The 16,418-nt window shown below is 43.8% G+C and overlaps 1 long non-coding RNA gene across 1 annotated transcript in view; it reads left to right on the top strand.

Moving 5' to 3' along the window:
- LOC107650219 (uncharacterized) overlaps window positions 1–16,418 on the top strand; it is a 70,021-nt gene that overhangs the window by 26,399 nt on the left and 27,204 nt on the right. Inside the window, exon 3 of the long non-coding RNA XR_008912537.1 lies at window positions 7,706–8,389. This is a non-coding gene — a long non-coding RNA (uncharacterized LOC107650219). The remainder of the gene's footprint in view (window positions 1–7,705; window positions 8,390–16,418) is intronic.

Below are 16,418 nucleotides of genomic sequence, written 5' to 3' on the forward strand. Positions count from 1 at the left end.
GGGAGACAGCATGGCTGGGCTCTGCTTTGGGGAGTGGTGGAAGGAAGGGAGGCCACAGGCACCGTTTTCTCTCTTCTCTGATTCCCAGGAGCCACAGGAAATGAAAGGAGGGATGGGTTTGGAGTAGAGGGCTCTGACCTGGGCAGGGCAGGCTGGGAGAACATTTACTGTAGTCAGCCAGGGACAGTAGGAGAGAACTGACTGACCACCCAAAGAGAACGTCTTGGGGGGAGGGAGGGAGGGAGGCTCTCTGGTCCTTCAGCCTTCTCATCCCCCAGCATTTTAGAGCAATTCCCGGATTAAGTCTAAGTGCTTTACTTTCCATCTTATCATGGCCTTTTGTTAGCAATAAGGGACCCCCCTCCCCAGAAGCTCTGGACTTCCCACCGAGTCTCATTTCCTAAACATCTATTATCAGCTTCCTGTCCCTCCAGAAGCCCCACGCCATAAATCTGTGCTGCTGAGGAGGCCCAAGAGCAAATGTTTAAGATGGAATTATTTTTAATGGAGAAAGAAGATTAGCGTGTCCCACTGTTTTAAAAGTGGCTCCATTATAGAGTCCTTCAAAGACGCTGTAAAAAGAACTTTAGGGGGAGATTCTTTGGCTCTTGGAAGATAACATCCTTCCTCGGTTTTGTTTTGTTTTTCAAATTAGGAAAAAGCAAAAGTAACCAAGAACTTCTGTGTGTTTCCATGTGTGTGCAGGGCCGGGTACAAGTATGTATACATGTACATGTGTGGCTTGCATGTCGGAGTATGTACATGTGCGTGTGTTATCTCATGGCCCATTCTAAACAATCTTAGCAACAACGATAAACGTTTCTGATAAACGTAAGTCAAACAGAATGGTTTTCCTTCTCATCACAAGCCTGAGCAGCCCAGCGCCAGCGCCAGCCCCAGCCCCAGCGGATCGAGCACTTTGCGTGGTTGTAAACATCTCCTCTGCGACATCTCTTTCATGTTTGCCGAACTATCAGCAGGAAGGGACACGAGCTCCGTGATGGTAATCTCCATTTATTTTCTTTGCGATAGTCCCCATGAGGTCCAGCGACCTTGCATGGTCTCCACAACGAGGGCAGGCGGGTGCACGATGTGTCCTTCCAGGGCGTCGTTTCATCCCCACGATGGTGTTTACTTTGTAGGGCACAAGTCCTAGTTGGGAGAGCATCGCCCATCGGGTCGTAGCACTGCATTACTTTGAACTCCTACAGAGGAAACATTTTCATGTCTGTTTGCAGAGAGAGACCCAGGGTCGAGGGGAAAAGAATCTGTCCCTTCCATTGGCTCATAGCGCTGTCGTACAGCAAAAAGTGCTGGAGCCTCTTGATGAAAGAAAACGAAAAAGAATGGCCGTGGATTCAATTTAGTCAACGTTCATGGGCCTCTTCAACCAGCACTTATGAGGCCCCTCTTGTTTGCCAGGCTATAAAGACAAGAAAGAATCACTTCTTGGCCTCAACAAGCTTCCCTTTTGCTTGAGAAATAGGACAGTGATTTTCATGGAAAGCGAATGCCAACGCCAGGGGCAAAAGGAAAGGGCCCCTCAGTGAACAACACCTATTGTATTGCAGTCCCTCATTCAACAAGCACTTATTAAGTTATTAAACACCTTCTCTGTGCCAGACCCCCAATACACAAAGACAAAAAGGAAACAACTCTTGCTCTCAAGGACCTTAAATGCAGTCAAAATTTAATAAAACTCAGAGTAAAGAAAATATGATTAATCAGGGAACCGTAGACTCAGGGGAAGACGGAGACTTATATGGAGAATAAAGGTATTCTGCGTCTTCTCTGCTGAATGAGCAATGTGAATTTAGAAGAATCAGCTCCAGTCGCCATCAGGGAATAAGATAATGAGAGATTTGTGTCATAGGACTGGGAAGATCCTCACCCCTAAGTCAGTATTCTTCAATGGCTCCCTGTTGCCTGTAGGATACAAAATCTGCAGCCTTGCATCAACTATCCCCCCACCCCCACCCCAGGGGCTCCCACCTACCTTTCCAGCCTTTTTCACACATATTCCCCCTTCACATATTCTCTGCTACTCCAACTGGCCTCCATCTCTTCCTCTGGTCCTTTGGAATAACGTCCTTCATCACCTCCATTGGGTCCAAATGACAGTTTAGGTGCTACTATGGGAATCCCTTCTGGATTGTCCCCTGACCTCTACCACCAGGTGAATCCTTTCATTTTGTTTCTTGAAATCATTTTGTAAACACTTTATTTGTGTAGCACAGACTCTGGGCTCAGTTTCCCAACTCACACTAAGACTAGTAGGTCAGGGGGCCAGAACAAGGCAACTATTTCCCCTGTTGGTGTTCCAGGGGTAACTTTTAGGGAGTGGGGGTGAGTTCTACTATTAACAAGCCTCCATCCAATGTGTTCCCCCATTATTGATCACTCATGACTATTTCCCCAATAGCATTGAATCAATTACCAGCAATTAATTGTAAAAAGGGATATTACTAAGAGTATATAGCAAGGATCAAGCTTGAAGTACTTGCTTATGTAAATCTTGAAATTTCTCAGACTTGTGAATGTTAAAAATTTCCCCATCAGGGAATTCTTAATTGGAACAAATTCCCTACTGAGAAACATTTCCAAGTTGATGTGAGAACTCGCCAGGATCAGAAATGGGAGGACCTCTATTCCACCCGTACTTAAGAATGCTTTAGGGCAGAAAACTCCTTGCTAAACAATGAAAGTACTTGGACCCATGCTTATAATAAGGCAAGGAATTCTTTGAGCCAGGCCTGTTTTTAGAATTGATACAATGGGATGCTAGGTACCTAAAAGGGTCGGGCAAGTTTTCTCTTGATGAGATTAGCTGACTCAGCTGTGTTTTCTCTCGTTCAGACTTACTGAGGAGATTGGTCAACACAGCAGCATTTTTTCTGATTCAGACTTACTGAGGAGATTGGTCGACTTAGCAAGAATTTAAATGGGCAGTCTTTTGGAAGGCATCTACAGTGATTGGTAGATGTAGGGACTTAGGGGAGGTGACATGGGAGAAAAACCCATACATAAGAAAAAGCAGAATCTCTTGAGGGGATATATATCCTTTTGGAGAAATCCTTTTGGAGGATCTCTGATGAGGATTGCTTGGGAAGAATCTCTTGAGAGAGGCTCTGGAGAAGGGAAGATCTTGGAGGACAATCTCTAAGGAGGTCTGGCTGGAAGTCTATCTGGTGAAGTCAGCTGAGATGGAGCTGGCCTGGTGTCACTAGAATCCTTGTTTAGGTAGACCTTGTGGTGAGTGTTAAAAGACTGACTGACTGATTCTCTCTCTTAAGACTCAGGTCTAGGCCATATTGGCTTGAGGCCCTTCATAATTATTCCTTTCCTACTCTTTCTCTCTTTCTCTAATTCCTCATTATATTATTAATTAAAAATCTCTATAAAACCCAGTTGACTTGGGTATTTGAATAATTGGGAATATTTCCCTGGCGACCACCTTATATTTGATTTAAAAACCAAGACACTGTAGTGAAACATATTTTCTGCAGTCAAATTTACTCACCCTCTCTTATATCTATCACAATTTATAACCTCAACCACTTTAACTCACTACAGTTTATGGGCTTCGCTATTTTAAATCTCACACTTACAAAGCCTCCCCCTCCAAGTTCTTTTCTGAGTGAGGCAGAATTGGGTCATGGAGGCTTCTCATTTGGCTTGGCTATTTCTGCTACTGACTCCAGATGCCAAGGGGATTCTTGGATCATTGGCTGGTCATAACTTGGTTGATTTCACCTCTAAGATCCATTTGCCTAAGATCAGAAAAAGGATAAACCCAGAGACAGAAGATAAGGAAGTACCATGAGTTCATGGCCATATGGTGGTAGGATGGGAAGATAAGATGGCAGTGGTTGGCCACCACTGCTGTTTCTACCTCTGCAGCTGCCTTTCTCCTCACCAACAGGGCCATAGAATTTTTTCCTTCTCTCTCAGAAACCACCAAAAAAGAGAGGAAGAAGTTTGTCCTTGTGACTTAGCAGTTAATTAAAAAGCTTTTTGTCAGATCAAGTCAACAGGAAATAGAGAGCAGATGGAAAGGGACTGGCAGCAAACAGAATACTATGCATTCTCTGCGGCTGGAACCTCATCCCACCCCCACCAATCAGGTCCTTCATTCATTCCTCTGTGTAAATGTTGCATTTCTAGAATAGACTATCAGCTTCTCTAGGCCAGGAATTGTCCTGGATTCCAAGTACTGACCAAAGTGTTTTGTATTTCCTTTTTGTTTTTTCTTTTTGGACTTGACTTATGACTTCATTTGGTTTTCAGTCATGTTCAATTCTTTGGGACCCCATATGGGGTTTTCTTGGCAAGGATAGAGAGGAGGTTCACCTTTTTCTTCTCTGGCTTATTTTATAGATGAGGAAATTGTGATCAACAAGGTTAAGTGACTTGCCCAGGATGACATAGCTGGTAAGGCTCTGAGACCTAACTGCCTTTTTCATTGGTTTAAGAGACTCCTAATGAGAAAGCTCCCTCTAACAATGCCAATTGGCCCTGTCCTACAGCTTCTAGGACCTAAAGGCATCCAGGGGCATCCAGAGTTTTAGTTCTTAGTACGGACCACACAGTGAGGATGGGTCAGAGGTAGGCCTGGAATCCAAGTCTTCCTGGCTTCTTTTCACAGTGACACAGTCTCTTACTTTTGACAACAGGTTTATAGTAAATATTTGGTTAGTTGAATTGAATATTGGGCAAAAGAATTTTAAAATGATTTATTTCAGTAGATTAGAAGCCATGGGATGGTGGTGTCTCTGGAGTCAAGGAGACGAATCCAAATATTGCCACTGACACTTAGTCCCCTTGTTACTGGGCAAATCACCTTATTTCTTTGAGACCCAATTTTTTTTCATCTGTGAAATGGACTTAGGAACCTCTATAGAACCTATTTCACAGGGGTGTGATAAGGATTCTGTGTGAGAAAATATGGAAAGCCCTTCATGATCATAAAAGCACTATATACCCACCAATGAACAATAATAACTACCATTGACCCAAAACCTTTCAAATAATCACACCAAGGCCTTCTACAACAGTTTATTCATTGTGCCCAGAAGTTCATTTAATAACTGTGTGGGCACTTAACCTCCCTACTCTTAATTTCCTCATCTGTAAAATGGGAATCCCAATAGGATTTTGTAAAGTGCTTTGTAAACCTTCAGATGCTATATAAATGCAGCTACTCTCTGTCTGCCTCATTTATTCATTTCTCTATGTATCTTCCTAGCTATCATTTATCTCTCTGTCTCTTTCTCTCTCTGTCTCTCTCTCTGTCTCTCTCTCTGTCTCTCTCTCTGTCTCCCTCTCTCTCCCTCTCTCTCCCTCCCTATCTCTCTGTCTCTGTCTCTGTCTCTGTCTCTGTCTCTGTCTCTGTCTCTCTCTCTCTCTCTCTCTCTCTCTGTTTGTCTGTCTGTCTGACTCTCTCTGTCTGGCTCTGGCTCTGACTCTCTCATTATCTTGTTCACTTACTTAAAGACCACAAGATTTCATTTTAGTCCAACTTCCAGACTTTCTAGAAGCCCAAAGTGCTGGAAAGAAATAAAAGGAGCCACGAGTGAGCCATCATATACATAAGTGGATGAATGGTGGGTGTGTATGTGTGGGTGTGTGTATGTGTGCGTGTGTGCACGTGTGCTGTGTGTGTATAAAATCATGCATTGTAGAGAATGAGGGTCAGATGCTTCCCACAGCAGACTCAGTGGTCACTGCAAACTACAACTCAGCCTTCTCTGAATTTCCATTTGGCTGGTCATCTGGGTGCCCATCTCTGGCCACTCTGAGCTCATCACCTTCATGACTTTGAGGGTCAGATCCATGACTTTCCCGTGCTCCACAGGTACTCACTCAGCCCAATTCAACCCTAAGAATTCTCTTTTCTCCTGCTGACGCCCCCAGTTACTCCTATCCAGGCGTGTTCATGGAATGTCTTCATTTATGACATGGGTTTGGCCAAATCTTTTCTGCGAGGCACGTTTTCCTTCATTTCTGAACCAGTGTGTTGGAGTGCAATCGTTTTCACATGGTTCTGATTAATTTCCAATTAGCTCATCAGGACGTTGTTTTTCGGCCCCCTGAGCCCCAGGAGTAATTTTTAAAAATACGCTCTAAGCCCCCTTTTGTCCTTGGAGAAAGTAAGGCATGTGACCTGGAGCCAACAGCTGGCATTTGGCTTGGAGCGCTGAGGCCAGGAGACCAGAGAGACTGTGGAACAAGGGGAGCCACGTGGAAGAAGGACCAAGCTAGCAACCAGAAGATCATCCTAGTTTCTGCTCTCTTCCCGATTATTTCTGTGAAGAAAGAAACCACTTTGAAATGCAGATACGAGGCTGAGAAAAAAAGGCTGAGACTGGCATCGAGGCAAGTCACCTACTGTGTGCCAGGCGCTGTGCCAAGCATCCCAGGAAGTCAGGTGGAATCTGGGCCCTGCCATTTAATGCCCGGGCTCCTGTGAACTTAGGGAAGTCTACCTGCCTTGTTTTCCTCATCTATAAAATGAGAGAGTTCATTAGACAGCCTCCAGGTCCTCTCCATACTCCCCTAAGCCTATGATGCTATCATCTGTAGAATAATGGAGTGAAACCAGCTGCCTTCAAAGGTCTTTTCTAGCTCGAATGTTCTCCATGTGGGTGACCATTTCCTCAAGGGCAAGATGGGAAGAAGGTCTACCTGGCCTGACGAGAAAAAGAGGATCGGGGTGCAAGAGCCATGGGGAAGCATGGCCGGTGGACCGCTATTCCAGGGAAATGTTATTCATTTTCATTTCAGAGGGCAAGCTGACCCTGACAATAAAGTTAGCCCAACCTCAAATATACATTTTCCACCTCCTAAAGTAAGCAGGAACTTGTTCCACAAGGCCTCTCCAAACCCCACGTTCCCAAGCTCCATAAACAGAATAGTGTGGTTCAGAGGTGTAAACACAAGGATTCTGAGTCAGACCTCATGAGTTTTAAACCCAGCAGTGCTAGCTGTGTGTCCTAGAGCAAGTCACCACCCTCTCTGTGCTGTCCGTTCCAGTCTCTGCTTTTGTCTTTCGAGATAAAAAAGGAAAGCAAACAGTGGCATACGAGTAAGTCCTCTGTGATTGCACTATGTTAGAGTCTCACTATGCTACTGAATGTCCTTCGTAACCATGGGATCATAGGATGGGGATCTGGGGGAGAGGGACTGCTGCTAAAATCCCATAGAAAAGCAAAGACTCCTAAAGGCTGATTTTGGAATTTTCCTGAGTGAGGATGGGGAGGAGCTGGCAACCTAATTCTGTTTAATCAGAATTGAAGCTGCAGAAAACAGGAATCTTTTTCCCCCCAAAGAAAGATTATCTGGATGTGGAAACCACCTTGACCATGAGAATGGTGACAACAGTAAGGAGAGAGTGACATGCCAACTCCTCTCCTTTTTGTGGTGGAGGGCTAGCCACCAGCACTGCACCATTCTGCAGGAGAACCCCTGGGGCGTTGGAGAAGAATGCTGGTGTTGGGGTGACAAGGAGGGCTTGGGTTCTGGGTCTCTGCTGTAAAACAGGGTTATTCACAAAGGGGTTTTCTCCTTGATAAGGATGCTGGCAAGGGTTAAATGGGGAACCATGTCAACTGTCAATGTACTTTCCAGACTCTAGAGGGTTGCACAGACCAGTGCTCGACACCATCCTTATAATAATCTCCTTTTTCCTTCTCCTTCCTCTTTCTAGACAACTGGAAAACCCCTTTGATATCATATCACTGGGAAAATTTCCAGGACAAAGGTAGGAATTTGAAGGGGTTGGACATCCTACAGAGCAGCTGAGACCAGGCTGGAACAGAGAACAAAGGAGGAATTATGAAGAGAAGCCTAGTGAAGAATATCATGAGGGAAATACATAATCACACTCTAGTCATTCTCCTCTTCCCCCACCCTCTGGATCCTAGTCTTGGCCCTTGGGACAATGAGATCTGATAGAGGAATTTCCATTTTCTCTTACCCAGAAACTGCTCTCCATGTCACCTTCTAGTCATTTCCAATCCATGCTATCTCCCAAACTCCCATTTCACCCAAACATATGACTAGGAAGCAACCTTGTGGCCCTGTAACATCTAGAGATAATAGAGAGTGGCAGCTGAGTGGCATAGCCCAGCAGCAGCCAAGCCTGGTGAGGGACCAGCACAGCAGCTGGGAAGTAGCAGACATTTTTACCTTTTGCCTGATATCTTAAAAAATGAGAGGAGAGAGAGGAGATTCTAGGAGAGAAATTGCCTTGCCCAACACATGAACGGCTAATCCAGCAATAGCAGAGAGGTCTGGACCAACAAGGCTGCCTGTCCAGAAGACTATTTAAAAGGAAATTTCATGAGGACCCTTTGAAGGAAGAAAAAGGACTTCCAATGCCAGGAGTCAGGTGAGTCTTCTTTGATGCACATGTTCTCTACCTGCATTCTTCATGATCTTTCTACCTTAAGTACAAACCCAGTCTATTTACAGATTCCATATATAATTGAGGAAAGTATTCTTGTTTGTGGGGGAGAGGAAGGAGGTCCAACTGTCCCTACTCTTCTTTCTCAGTAAATCTCTTTTAAAAAATGGAGTTCAAATGGTTAATTAATAATGGAGAGCACACTGCTGGGGGCTCAGGACCTACACTACTAGAAGTCCTAACCCCTGATGATTAACCTTGAGCAGATGCCCCCTTAAGAGATCCTAAACCATATGTGTTGTAAACCTTAAAATTTCTTAGACTTATAAATGTTGGAAATTTCACCATTGGGAAATTTCATACTTGGAAAATTTCATACTGTTAGTGGGAACTCTATTGGAATGTGAATCCCATTGACAAGGGAGGTTCCTCCTCCTCCCTTCTTAAGATTACTTTAGGACAGAAACCTTTTGCTGACAATGGAAAGGGCTGCAGCATAGATCAAAATTTAATTATTCCAATCTCCACCCTACTCAGGGTAACAGGATTTAGGAAGGGCTGCAGCAAAGGATCAAGATTTAATTATTTGAGAATATGACCTTCAACAGACATGTGCAAAACCACAGACCTCTGGGCGGTCCTGGGTTAAGGTAGAGCCACCATTGGCACAGGGAAGACATGGACAGTGATTGGTAGATGTGAGAACTGAGGGGAGGGAACTTGGATGGTTTCCTTAAAGATAGCAGGGTCTGAGGACTGGAGGTGGGTTGGAGAGGTTTTTGCTCTGAGAGGTGGTGCTCTGAAAAGCTTGCTCTGAAGGAAGCTGGAGGTGGAGGCCCCTGAGACTGTTTCTCCATTTTGGTCACATGAGTGATAGGGACTGATCTCTTTTCTTTGCCTCAGCTATCTAAGGGCTTGGGCCTTTTGGCCCAGCCTAAACAGAAGGGCTATTTAAGCCCTATTCCCTTCTCTCCCCTTTCTCTCTCCCTCTCTCTCTCTATCTCTAATACCTTTCTTCCTCCTGTTTGTAATTAAACTCCATAAAAGGTTGACTGCGGACTTGAGTTTTCATTTAGGAATTACATAGCTGAATTCCTTGGTGACCTTAAATTAATATATATCAGTCTTTTAAAGTGATTTCCTTGTCACAGTGTGGAGAGGGCTCCTGATGGAGGGTTTCACCATTATCCTATGAACTATACCGCTTGAGCATTACTGTCCATAGATTTTTGGGTGTAAGCTTATTGTATGTGCAAAATTTGCCTCTCCAGACTAGCTTGTAAACTCGTGGAAGACAAGGACTATGACCTGCGCTTTTCTGCCCCCTTCATAATATATATGGCCATGATCTATAGCCATTGGATGCTCCTTCATTTTCTTGATTGCTTAGAATGCTCAGTTGATTCATTGATTGATGTTGCTAAGAGGAAGGAGAGAAGACAGAGTCTAGATAGGACTTAAGTGGCAAACTGAGGAGGTTTCCCATTGCCACTTTGCTGAAGTATCTTCCACATCTGAGTCTGTTTCTGATGCTTTTCCACAGCAGTGTCCTCTTGTTTCCCCACGTACAATCTTCCCCGGAGTCTGTCATACCTAGTAAGTTATTTGCCATTTTCCCCTCCTACTTTGAGAGTGCAGAGGAATGTCCATCTCCCTTCACCTTTCCATTTTCTAATTCCTGAACCATCATGGCAGGCTCTAGTTATTGAAGCCAGTAGAAAGCCATTGCTCTGCAGTCAGGGTACACCAAGAAAACACCTGGTAGAATGGTGATCTTGGTGCCTGAAAACCTACTCCATTAGACTGTGATGATGACCAGAGGCAAGGAAAGGGCTTTGGTCATTTTCCAGCCTGCCCCAAAGGACTGCTGGGAAATATTCCCAGAAGAATATATTCCCTTGGAAACAACTGATTGTAGTATTATTTTGGAGAATGAAAGGAAATAAATTATGGTTCTCCCATTAAAAAAGAAAGAGAATTCTCTCAGAAGAGAATGATACCACCTTTTAAGCTCCCACCACTTGGAACGTGAGCTGAGATACTGTGCCCTCCCACTATCTTGGGCAGTTAGAGTGATTGAAGGAGAATTATACCTCTTCCAGAGGTGCCGGAAGTTAGTGCTCATTTGTGTCTCTTTTCCTAATTATTATGTTGTGGTTTAATTAAAGACTTTGCTCTTGGGCTTTAGTAGTCAGGCAATAAACATTTGTCTATTCACCTACTATGTGCCAAGCATTGTGCTAAGTGCTAGGACACAGAGAAAGACGTAAGACTGTCTCGGTCCTCAAGGAGCTACTTCACAGTCTAAGGAGGGGGGAGAACGTACATAAAAGGAAGCTGACCAGGGCAGAGTGAGTGTCAGACTGTACCTGACCCAGGGCGCAGGGCATGATGAAGTCTTGCTTCCTTAAGGTGAGAAATTATCCAAGGCAGTGTAGGTTATAGAGATGATTTCATCTTGCATGATGATTGTTTCTGGCAACAATGATGAAGCCCAGGAGAGCAAACAGGTGACTGCCCTGGGTTCCCTTCTCCAACGGAGCCTCCTGAGGTCCAGTCCCACCCCTTCAAGGAAGGGACCTCAGGGAGGGGGTCCTGAGGGTGAAGCTTGCGATTCTCTGCACCTGGACGAAGTCATTTCTCTATTGGTTTCTGAATTGATAAAGATGAGGTGATGACACAAATGACTTCAAGCGGCCTTTCCAGCTCCAAATCCCACGATCCTGGGAATCATTTCAGTTTGGTTTTCCCCAGAGACTGTTTCATGTGTTTCCCTTAACTTTGCACTGGAACCACCATAGCCAATTCCTGAAAGAGACCTTGACAAATGTGCAGAGTCAGGCTGTTTCTCTGCCAAGTAAATGGGTTTTTAGAGTGAATTTGAAAAATATGCCTCGAGACTGCAATGAAAGAGTGTGTATATAATTTCAAAGCAGGCTTATTTATAATAAAAGTAAGCCAGGGATCAAGTCTTTATATTTTTGAATATGTAATGATTTTCAATCCAAGCCAGGGTCTTTAAATGTCTACATTGGCACAAAGAGAGCAAACCTGAGCCTTTTTTGGTCATCCAGTCATAGTCAATTACTGCAAAAGCATCATTTATGGAAAGGATCAGGAAACAGGACAAATTAAGATAAGTTGATTTGTATTGGTAGAGAGACTTTCTACACTGGGAATTGTACCTCACAGATGAAATCATGGGTTGGTAATCTCTCAGAAGAAATAAGCTGGAGGTCATTTCATTGAACGCAAACTGGGCTTTTCCATTAAATCCCCTTTTCAGTGCCTTATTGAAGTGGGGAGGTGGCCGTGGCTTTCTGAAGGACATGTGTCAAATGTGGGACTTGGGGGGATGTCTATCATGTGAAGACCTCCCTTGGTGGAATGGACAGATGGGGAATTTGGTGCTCTGAGTGAGTGACTGAGGAACAAGTTGAAGCCCCAGGATGAGTCCCTTTGTTTTGATGATATCTACCTTAGAGCTAAGGGGAAGAGACTGGGGTGGAATGGGGGCAAAGGTACTAAACCAGTTGTGTTCATCTAGTGTTATAAGGTTTGCAAAACATTTTCCCAATGTTCTATCATTGGATCCTCACAATGACCTTGGGAGGGAGGCGGGTGCTCCTAGTTTGTTTGAAGACACCAAGGCTGCTCCAGGGCACACTGGTCAGTTTGGAGGAGCTCCTTGGCCCCCCTGGGTCAGCCTCAGTCTAGGAGTTATACTTATCTTTTCATCATCAGTGGGTTCCTCCCTTACTAGGTGGGTGACTTTAGGCAAGTCATTTACTTCTCTGGCCTCTGTTTCCTTTTCTGTAAGATGAGGGAGTTGGATGAAGTGACCTAGGAGATCTCTTCCAGCACTACATCTGCGATCCTAGCTCCAAACTTGATGGAGAGAGGTGCCTTCCAAAATCCCAAAGGCTGGCAACTTGATTAGCTCATGAAGTTGATTGGAGAACTTTCTAGAAGAGTCCCTTAAAAATATTAACAATAATAATAGACAACAATAATAATGATATTTGCTAGCCTTTGGATAACCCTTTAAGGAGGGCAGCTAGGTGGACACTTCCTAGCTGTTTGATCTTGGGCAAGTCCTTTAACTTCCATTACCCAGCCCTTATCACTTTTCTGCCTTAGAACCAGAACCTAGTACTGATTCTAAGATGGAAGGTAAGGAGTTTAAAAAAAATGAAAACTTTAATGTTTAGCAAAGTACTTTACCTATTAACTTCTTTTACCACTGTTCTTAGATGCACTGTGAGATGAATTTGTGCATGAAACCATATACAATAAGGGCTTTTTGGCATTTTGGATGCTACCCACTACCACTCTCCCCAAACCAATGAGACTTTCTAGCCTGTTGCACTTCTTTATGTAGAATTCCACTCTCTAACAGTCTACATTTATACGATGCAGTAATGGATTCCAGAGTACTCTCTCCCCAGTAATCTCATGAGGGAGGAAGTCGGAGTGTTTCCATCTTCATTTTATAACTGTTAGAATTAATCGTGGTTGAGACTGAAACATATTATTTAGGTGGTCACCAGGGATTTAATTTCTAAATCCCAAAATGAATTACTAAAGTAAATGGAATTTGTGGTAGTTTATTTACAATATTTACAATAGAAGGAAGATATTAAGGAATGAGAGAGAGAGAGAGAAAAAAAACTCTGGCTTCTTCTGATACTGGTTAGAATTTCTAAGCCCCAGCCAGGGGTAGAGAGTCTCAAGAAGTTGGCTCTTACCTAGAGGCTTCACACCTCCAGAAAGGCAGATCTCACTAAGTCAATTTTTCACTCACCAATGGTAACAGTCTAAAAGAAGTCTGGGTATTGGTCTTCCAGTCACTTTGCTCTTCTGTCCTTCACTCCAAGCTTGAGTGACTGACTGTTTGCCTCCTTCAGTCTTTTTTTCTCTGTTTAAAGACCTTTTTCTCTTGTGTCACCTTCCCTAAAATTTTACATCTACCAATCACAGCACATACTTTTCTCCAGGACTGTTCATTTTTTAGTTCTCACCTTCTTTTGTTAGATTTTATCTTTTTGGGTTACTTAAATCTTCTTTTGTTAAATTTACCTTTTGTAGTTACTTAACACCTTTTTGTGGTTAATTCACCTTTTGTAGTTACTTAACACCTTTTTGTAGTTAAAATCTAAAAATAGATTGTAGCTTACAATTCTAGCTTCACTATAAAGGAAGAGCTAAGTATCTTTATTGTTACAATCAGGAGATAGCTAAATCCAATCTTCACATAAAGGAGAGGGTGGAGGCTCAGAGGGTCAAGGCCCCCAGGCTAAGACTTGTCACAGTTAGGGCTTATGTTCAAGGTCCAGAACTTCTCTAAGGAGACCTTGTGCTCTTTTGACAAGTGATGCTAGATGGGGGTCTGGAGATTTCTGTTGGATACTGTTTAACTTGCCTCAAACAACTGACATGCTCGTGAAGGCAGAGCCTGGTTGGGATGCCAATGAGACTCAGAGATTAGCACTTGGTCAGTGTCTAACAAATGCTTCTTGTCTTGCCATCAGCCATGAACTATGAATTCAAGACATTAAGGTTTGTCACAGACTGAGAAGCATCAGGATAGCGCCATCATGTCATCCACACAGTGCTGGAGTCACTTTTCTGTTCAGTTCATAGGATCATTTTGGTATTAACATTCATGTTAATGTTCTAGATACATCTAGTGTAGACATGGTCTTTTTCTATCTTGTTCTAGCAAGCTGATGATAAGAATGGCAGACTGAGAAAGGGCTGGCTTTGGGAGACAAAATGAAATCAAGGGAGGGTTCTTGTCTGCTGAGGGTTCCCTGGGAGCTCTGTGAAAATATGGTGTGTGACTGTCAGATCTGAGGAGGGTGCCCATGGACACAACTTTCTTTTTCTTTTTTCTTCAGGCTTTTAAAGACTAATCCATAGCAGAAACTAGTTCTGGTCACTTTTTTACTTTATTTTCTATTTCTATTGAGTCTCTTAACTTCTCTCTGCCTCAGATTCCTCAATTCATGTCCAAAAATGGGTATATTTACACTTACTTCCCAAGGTTGTTATGAAAATCAAATGAGAGAAATTTTGTAAAACACTTCACAGAGTACCCAGTACACAGTAGGTATTTAATAAATGCTCTCTTCCTCCCTCCTCTTCTCCCTCCCTCCCTCCCTTCCTTCCTTCCTTCTTCCTTCCTTCCTTCCTTCCTTCCTTCCTTCCTTCCTTCCTTCCTTCCTTCCTTCCTTCCTCCCTCCCTCAGAGGCACCTGAAGTCCATTTAAGTTTTCTTAGGTCTGAAAAATATCTCCCCCAACCTCTTATTGGCTCTGCTGGTGCAGAATTTGATTTGAGGACTGCTTTTAAAGTTGTTTGGAGGAGAATATTGTGCATTCAGCTGGGTTGCTGCCTTTCATCTGCTCTCTTGGCTCTGCCCTAGGAATCCCATGAGGTCTGAATCTAAAAGCATCTTTAGCCCTTCAGCTAGTCAATTTTTCCAAGAGTTTTTTAAAATTATTATTGAATAGTGACTCCTTCCCCCAGTGTTTTTAACCTTGGAGTGATTCTTAACTCCTTTTCCTCCCTCATCCTACCCAAACAATTCTCCTAGAACACAGCTCTCTCCATATCATCTCTCCTCTTACAAAAACACTCCTGCTGCTCCCCCAGGATCAGATAGAAACAGCTGCTTGTCATTCAAAGTCCTTCATAACCGGCTTCCTTCTTGCCTTTCTGCTTTCTTACACCTGACAGACTTCTGAGGGTCCCTCCATCAGGGGCCGGTCACTTGGGCTGATGCACAGACCTAGTCCTTCCATCTCTCGGCTCTGAGCATTCTCTCCCTGTCCCTGGGCATGCCTAGAATTCTCTCTCTCCTCCTCTCCACATTTCCTGGCTTCCTTCACATCCAAGTTTCATTTTCTCTTTCTGCAAGATGGCTTCCCTAATCCTCTTTAAATGGAGTGCTTTCCTGTGCTGCCGATTATCTCTGAATTATCCTGGGTGCAGTTTGTTTGGATTTAGCTGTAGCCCAGTGGTCTCCCAACTCTAATGGGAGTGCCCTGAGGGCAGAGATTGTCTTTTATCTTCTTTGTGCCTCCTCCCCCAGCACCAATCATAGTACCTGGCAGCTGGTGGTTTCATAACAAATATGTACTGACTGTGCTTCAATCAAACTGGCTTTTTTGCTGATTCTCTCATGGGATGCTGTAGCTCTCTCAGTCTCTTTATGGGCTGTCCACCATGCTTTAATGCTCTTCCTCTCCCTTTGTGTCTCTAAGCATTTCTAATTTATATATGTATCTGAATTTCCTTGATAGAATAGAAGCTTCTTGAGGGCAGGGACTTGTTCCTTTTTTCTTTGTATCCCCAGCACCTGGTTCATAATAATTTCTTTTAAACCCTTGCCTTCTATATTAGAATCACTACTGTGCTAGGCAATGGGGGTTAAGTGACTTGCCCAGGGTCATATAGCTAGGAATTATCCAAGGTCAGATCTGAACCCAGGACTTGTCTATAGGCCTGGCTCACAATCCACTGAGTCACATAGCTGCCCCTCTAATAATATTTGTTAATGACATGATTTAAGTGTTGGTTCTACTAAGTATACTCAATGGATTCTCATACAAGTGGTGAAAACAAATGGTTTAATTTGTGAAAACAAAAACCAACTCAGAGCAAGAGTCTTCCTCAGTGACACTTTTTCTTATGTGACAATACTGCTGCTTGATTGTTCCTGCTATCCACACCTTTCTTTTCCTCCCTGCCACCAAGGATCTGTTTTCCTGGATTGTGGATGGGTGGGGCTCAGATAGGGGCACAGAGACAGTAGGCAGTGAAGAGGTGGCCCTTGATAAGGTGAGACACTTATGGGACTATCTCTCTCATTTTAGGACACCCCAGAGCCAGCCATGGTGCCCTGGAGTGCCAGCCCATAAATATTTGCTGAATTTGGCGAGCTACAGGCAGGGAGGTCCTAGCATCTTCATGGCGTGGAAGAGAGGCAGAAATGCTTAGGTCTGCCCTTG

The sequence above is a fragment of the Monodelphis domestica genome, chromosome 5 (genome assembly GCF_027887165.1).
Source record: "Monodelphis domestica isolate mMonDom1 chromosome 5, mMonDom1.pri, whole genome shotgun sequence".
Taxonomy (NCBI): Eukaryota; Metazoa; Chordata; class Mammalia; order Didelphimorphia; family Didelphidae; genus Monodelphis; species Monodelphis domestica.